Below are 6,778 nucleotides of genomic sequence, written 5' to 3'. Positions count from 1 at the left end.
TCCGGCTCGGAGCGCGGCGGCGCGCGCGCCACCTGCCCTCCCAGCGACACGGCGGCCGTGACTATGTGCCGACGGCTCGGCGCGTTCGCGGCTCCGCCTCCGCCTCCGCCTCCGCTGCACTGCCGCCACGCCACGCCCGCGGCGATGCGCTCCAGCTCGCCCCTGCTCACCACGATCTTGGCGCGGACACCACCTTCGCCGCCTCGTGACACGACGGTGATGACGACGCCGCCGCCGCTGTGGAGCGCTTGCGGACGCCGAGGGCTCCCGGAACGGAAGAAGCAGCCGTGCATGCTAGCTGGTGATGGCAGGCAGGCACGTAGGTAGTTAGGTACTCTTGTCTGTGGCGAAGTTACTGGCCGGTCATGGCGCAGTTTGCTCGGGCCTACATATATATAAACGTTGTTCGTACGTATCGGTCGTCTGTTGATGAACATGGAGGAGTTAGATTGTTCTTCGGCGGCTGCCGCACCTCATGACTCTCATGATAATGATCATGATCACGAGGCACGATCGGCCGGTCGGCGGCTTGATTCGTCAGTTGACTTTGGGGATTGAGAATGAAGCAGGTACGCGGGTCAAATGAGGCGTTTGGCTCCGCTACACATGACATGACAATGACATGACCGATGGTTCTTGTACGTGATGCCGCGACAGGTCGTTGGCGCCGTTCTCGCCCAATGATTTGCATGCGTCGCCGCGCCACGGGCTAACTGAATAACTGATGATGATAGATCATGCTTGTGTAGGGATCGAGACAGCTTCATGATTTTGCATTATTGACCTTTAATTTGAAGCCTATCATGTATATTCTCGCACGCAAGCCCAAATGAAAAAAATAATGTACTCCGTTTTTTCGTATGTGTGCGCACCAGGGTGAACCGAACCGTTTTGGTATAATTTTTCGGACACCAGCAAACAAGAGAAACCGACCTGTTCCCACCGAAGACCGAATTTCTTGACCGGTTTCAAAAATTTTTTAAGTGAAGGTACTGTAGCGAGGACCTACAGTATTATATAATTTTAATATAACTAAGTCAAAAAGTACAACTTACAAAAAAGAAAGAAAAGAAAGAGTACAAGGTTCCGCAACCGATTACTAATTTTCTCCTTCAGAGAAGGCTTAACTCGATGGCACACCGGTTTCAAATTTCAAATTCAACAAATTGGTTTTTGTTTATTATCCCAACCGACAAACAGGTAATCCCGTCCGAGAAACTTGGTAATCCCGACTAGTTTTTGTTGTTTCTCTCGGTAAAATTTGTTTTCCTTGCAAAAGTTAAATTTACATTTGCAAACCAGTCGCAAAATTCGAAATCGGTCGAGAGACTGTAAATTCTGGCCAAATACGTTGTTTTCGCTGAAAAATACTGATTATTTTTTCTTAAAATTTTAAAATTAAATATGATATATGTCAGATTACTCAGAATAGCATGTCGATTTTATCATAATTTTTTTCTGACTTTTATAATTTTAAATTTTTTGATTTTGAACGAAAATTTTAAAAACGTTCTGATGGTGCGCCGGGAACGGGAAACCGGCCAGCGGTTTCGACATGTACTAGATCAGGAGGCGCACTTCGTGCGCCATACAGTAACCATGGCTATGATGAGGCATATCAAATTGGAATTATAATAAAATCTTAATTTGCGGTAACAATTAGACAAAGCAACATGAAATACAAGAGAAACATAATTTAGTACATCTCTAAAGAACACAATACCACACATGGGATCATATCATAACGCTTGATCAGATAGGCATAGACATGAACATAAGACAAGCTTTGCCATCAGCGGACTAAATATTTCTCTCATATGTGTCCTCACAGGATCGCAAGAGCAACAGAAACATTGGGAATCCTTTTTACATGCATCAGACCCAAAAATAAAGTCTAAAAGTCTTAATGCCATCACACGATTTTTCTAGTGAGACTTAACATGGACCATAAAAGAGGCCATCCACAACAAAGTCTTTTACCAAAGAGCCATCCCTGGCTCCATGGACCACAAAAGCTTGGAGATCTTCGGGAAGTCAGGGCTCAAAAGTTTGGAGATCTCTAGCATCCCAACCTTATCCCTCCCACCAAACAAGCTTTTGAGTGTGGCATCACAGTTGATATCTGTTTTCTTGGCTTGGTTCTGCAAACCATGGAGAGTTTTTTCTTAGTTCAAGACACAAAACAGTCTCGATGCAGACAGCTATAGTAACCTGGTATTACAAGGCAACCAAGCAAATTATAGATTACTCTCCAAACTAACAAAGCAAGGAGGCTAACGGGCCATAATATTTTATTTTACTACGGCGGGTACAGGTAACACAGAGGATTATGATACCATAGGGTAATGTCCAAGTTAGTAAAAACAGACAACAATAGTAGATTAAACTCGAATTGTGATACCATACGGTAACACACTTTTTCTGTGGTATAAATGTGAGAGCAACTTTTTACCACACACATGGAATTCTCTCATAAATATATGTAGCACAGTCCACAAATGCATAAGCAATGTGATTCAACAATTGTGTGGGGCAAGTAAATCAGCAGGACAAAGTACTGAAACAAGATTAACTGACCTTAAGCTGCTGGAAGCAAAATGGCTTTCACTATCACACTTTGTTTGAGCCCACAAATTTGTTTTTCCTCATAGCAAACTTGCAAGCATGGTGAAATAGAAGCGGATAGCTAAAATGACTAATTTTAACAATAGTAACAGTACCTTTTATAAACCTTGTTGCAGTGTGGTTGATGTTTTCCAACTGAGTGTAGGTACACTGAGATAGACACCACACTGAAGTTTAGTACATTATTCTGTCATGAGTTTGAAAGCTTTGATCAGCAGAGGAGATGCAACAAAATTATCATTAACACTTATGTGGATCCAAGGAAGAATGCGAGGGATACATGGAAGCTGAACAAGAGGACAGATACAACTACTGTCAGAAGCATTGCAACCGAAATTGAATAAACCTGTAAATACATAGTCAGTAAAACTTGTAATGCAACTGCGAGTAGGTGTCAGCCAGTGCGACACCGCAGCCACCGGGGCGAAGGGCTGCTTGGTGATGGAGTCGTCCGAGAGCACCAGTTGCGGACATACCATTTCTTTGCAATTCACCTGCCCGAAAGTAGAATGGGAACATTTTTGGGGTGACAAGAACAATCTCCTATTAAAGTAGAAAAGTGCACCAGTAGCTACATCAACAAATTAGATTCATTAAAATCCACCAACAGGAATTTCAGCAGTGCCTATGAGACACTGATCACTGTCCTCAACTGAGTAGACCTACAGAGCTAAGTGCAAGCAATCATTTCAGCACACGTCAAACAATAACAACTAAAAATGTATCTCTTGAACGAAGAAGTAACTTAAATGGTTAAATTGAACAACATATAACACCACACAAACAGACCAAGAAAATAGAAGGTATCAGATTTGTTCATTGTAAACCTCAAGAACACTAACTGATAAGTCATATGTGACACTTCGTTTCCTCTCCTCTGCAATATTGAACAGTTCTTCTAGAGTTCTATAGTTAACACCCCTATTACTCTCATTCACTTCCATGGTAAAAGTCTTTCCTATTCCTGTCTGTCCGTAAGCAAAGATGCATACATTGTAACCATCTAAGACAGATGTGACCAGTGGAGACGCATCCACATACACAATATTTGTAACCATCTAAGACAATATTTTTGGAAAACATGCACAAGTAATCAGCTAGCAATCTTCTCCTTACAATGTTAAACTCAAATAATTGAATGTGTAGACTATTGTGTATGACACGGTGATAGCTGACAGCATAATAATCATAAGGTTTTTTAGCCAAACATGTACAAGTACCCAGCTAGCAATATTGTTTTTATAATGTTAAACTCAAATAACTGAATTTGTAGACTATTGTGTCTAACACAGTGGATTGCAATTGTAAAATAAACTACAGCTTCATTCAAACATCAAGTTATCACTAATATACCTTGATCATCCTTCGTCGTGAATACTCTATCAAACTTAAATGTCTTTTTAGTTGTTCCGCCATTTGCATTCTGGCCTGATGACACCTCATCTTTGCTTAAGGGTCGGCATCGACAAAAAAAACCCTGATAATTTCCTGAAATAGTTGAGAAGACAAATAGAATGAGAATACAAAATACATTCTCTCAGGTAAATGTTAAGAGTAAGCACAAAGAACTGGATGCACACAGGATAATAGATACCTTTTGTCTCTTGAATAATATTATAAAGTTTCTTCCTCTTATCCATCTCTTCATAGCACTTCAATTTTAAATCTTCACACTATGCAACTGCAATAATTAAACCATACACTTTTTATTTTATAGTTGCAAGGCTGCAAAATTACACTTCAGACATTCAAATGTTACCTTGGCCCTGAACTGCTTTGATCATATTGCTCAAATCAGGAATTGCATTTGCACAATCATGTGCTTCAAGGGACAACATTTGTCGCTTTTGTTTCATGGCCTGTGGATTAAAGAGTGAAAACTGATTCAAGTTATTATAAAAGATGTTGCAATAACTTAAACTATATTGTGAAATAAGACAAGCAAATTCAGAACAACACACCACTTATATAGAGCGAACTGAAAAGGCAGAATTGCAAGAAATGGAGTTCGGCCTGCACAGACCTCCACGCCGACTTCTTGCTGGGCTCGCGAACCTTGCACCTGGTCGCTCCGTTTTTTGCCTTCCCTCCCCCTCCGATGCCGGTGGCATACATGGCTGCAGCTGCGCCTGTGGCTACTCAGGCCAGAGGAGATCTTATGAAATCGGAGAAACACAGGCCAAACTCTGTCGGGCAGCAGCGAGGCTACGAGCGCGGAGTTAGCGTGCATTGTGTACCCTACAGTTGCAACGACGACGTCAGACACCCGAAATCAAACTTGATGCTATTGGATAAATCTCAATGTAGGTATGCACAATATAAATAGGTTTTCCGCACTGAATATAGGCTCAAATATAGCATCAACAAATATGACAACAAAAGACCCAAATCAAATATGCCAGATGACTATTATAAAGTAAATGCAGTTATACTCGGTGAAACATCAGTGGGAAGCATACTCTAGTTGCCATGTTGATGAGCATCTTCAAGCTCACTCACATGGATATAGGAGCCTAGCATAGGCACGAATAGTGGTACCAGGACACGGCCGGGTGTGGGAACCAGAATCTGACACTGTTTTTGGCTGCTTCTATATCGAGGATATCTGCTTGTTACCAAGACATATGTGATCAGTACCAGGACTAAGGCCATAATTCTCCGTAGCTTAGTGTTTTCTTGGCTGCTTTTTAATGCGCATGATATCTGCTTATTAATGCACATGACATCTGTAACAGACAAATGTTATCAGCAAGGAACCGAGCAATGTGGAAGAGTGCTTCCAATGAACAAGACAGCATAACCTTCTTCCTGACTACAACATCTTAAAAAACAGAGTAGCGTTATCTTCTATCTTTAGCTTCTGCAAGGGTTGATTCATTCTTCATCTAATAAAAAACACAAAGAGCTTTTGTTGTCCCCCATAAAAAAGGGACGATTCATCAAAACATCCATAACTGTGAACTCAGTATTCAAGAAAAAAACAGCTGCTGCATTAATTGATAAGGGAAATCTTCAAATTGTTGTTTAAATTACATTCAATCAGTATCAAATCAATATGGAGTACATATAAGATTTAGCCACATTATGTGCTTTGAACTCAGGAAGCAAAGTATCTAAGCCATTTGTCCAGAAACGAAAGAATCAATTGCCTTCTTTTTCAAAAAGCAATGTAAAAGTAATACATAGCTGTTAGCACCGTAGCTCACAAGTGACTATTATCTAAATAAAAGAACCCAGGGAGTCATGCCAGGTTACACGCAAAGAACCGCAAACATAGGAAACGTCCACTCGAATAGCTTGCAGGAAGGTAACCAGAAGAAGGGAAACAAACATCAATGTAGCAAAGGGAAACAAACATCACTGCAGGAGGTACCTTTGGAGCTTTCGTGCAACACAAGGTTAGGCCGCCTGCGGTGTCGTCGTCCCGGTAGCGAAAACTAGCGGAGGAAAGGCTAGAGGCACTGCCGGAGGTGGGGTGATAGGCAATGTGATGGGCAGGAGCAGTGGCCAGCATGGGCGAACTGGTAGAAGGTCATAGTTATGGTACGACGGGGTATGGCGAGGGGCGCCGTCCGCACCCGTCTCGCAGGGTAGCTGTTCCCAAGGCCGACGCGACGAGATGAGGGCAAAGCACACGAACAGGCATGGTGGCAAACAGATCTAGGGGAATCGAACTCCGAAGAGGAAACAGTACGGTGGTAAACAGATATATGGACAGTGAGCTCTGAACATGAAACAGATTTACATAGACGACTCCCGGCGAAAGGACAGCGGCTGTGACGGAGGAACGGCGAGGACGGAGCCAGGCAACGGCGCAATGCACGCAGGACGCGAGACCTCCGCCTCGTCGACCGCTTGTTCGGAGCCAGGCGAAGTCGAACTCCTGTCTTGTTCATTGGAAGCTTTATTTAAGAGTGTTTCCAATGAGCTTAGGTTCCTTGGCAACCACGGCCACGGTGAGGGGGGCCGAAGGGAGAGGGAGACGGGGCGAGCAAGTCGCGGCGGCAGCGAGCAAGTCGCAGCGAGGTGCGCCAGAGACGGGAGAGGAACCACTCACAACTCGATTGCATAAAAAACTCGGGTCCGAGAGCTGGTTCCTGTCTCATGCCACACGTCGTTCGAGCTGTGGCGGACGGCCCGTGAAGTGCGGGGA

General features: G+C 43.3%; 1 long non-coding RNA gene across 2 annotated transcripts; it reads right to left on the bottom strand.

Moving 5' to 3' along the window:
- Nucleotides 1-1,780: 1,780 nt before the first annotated feature.
- Nucleotides 1,781-6,549, bottom strand: LOC109943653 (uncharacterized). 2 transcript variants are annotated; one of them, XR_002266703.2, is made up of 6 exons: nucleotides 5,999-6,549; nucleotides 4,649-4,863; nucleotides 4,385-4,484; nucleotides 4,220-4,306; nucleotides 2,721-4,113; nucleotides 1,781-2,141 (listed from the first exon to the last, which is right to left on the bottom strand). It is a non-coding gene; the product is annotated as an uncharacterized lncRNA (long non-coding RNA). The 2 variants fall into 2 exon arrangements; XR_002266702.1 differs by lacking the exon at nucleotides 1,781-2,141 and having other exon boundaries at nucleotides 2,720-4,113.
- Nucleotides 6,550-6,778: the final 229 nt, after the last annotated feature.

Source organism: Zea mays, chromosome 1 (assembly GCF_902167145.1).
Source record: "Zea mays cultivar B73 chromosome 1, Zm-B73-REFERENCE-NAM-5.0, whole genome shotgun sequence".
Lineage (NCBI taxonomy): Eukaryota > Viridiplantae > Streptophyta > Magnoliopsida > Poales > Poaceae > Zea > Zea mays.
Note: the sequence above shows the minus strand (reverse complement) of the source record. Positions and strands in the feature narration are given on the sequence as shown.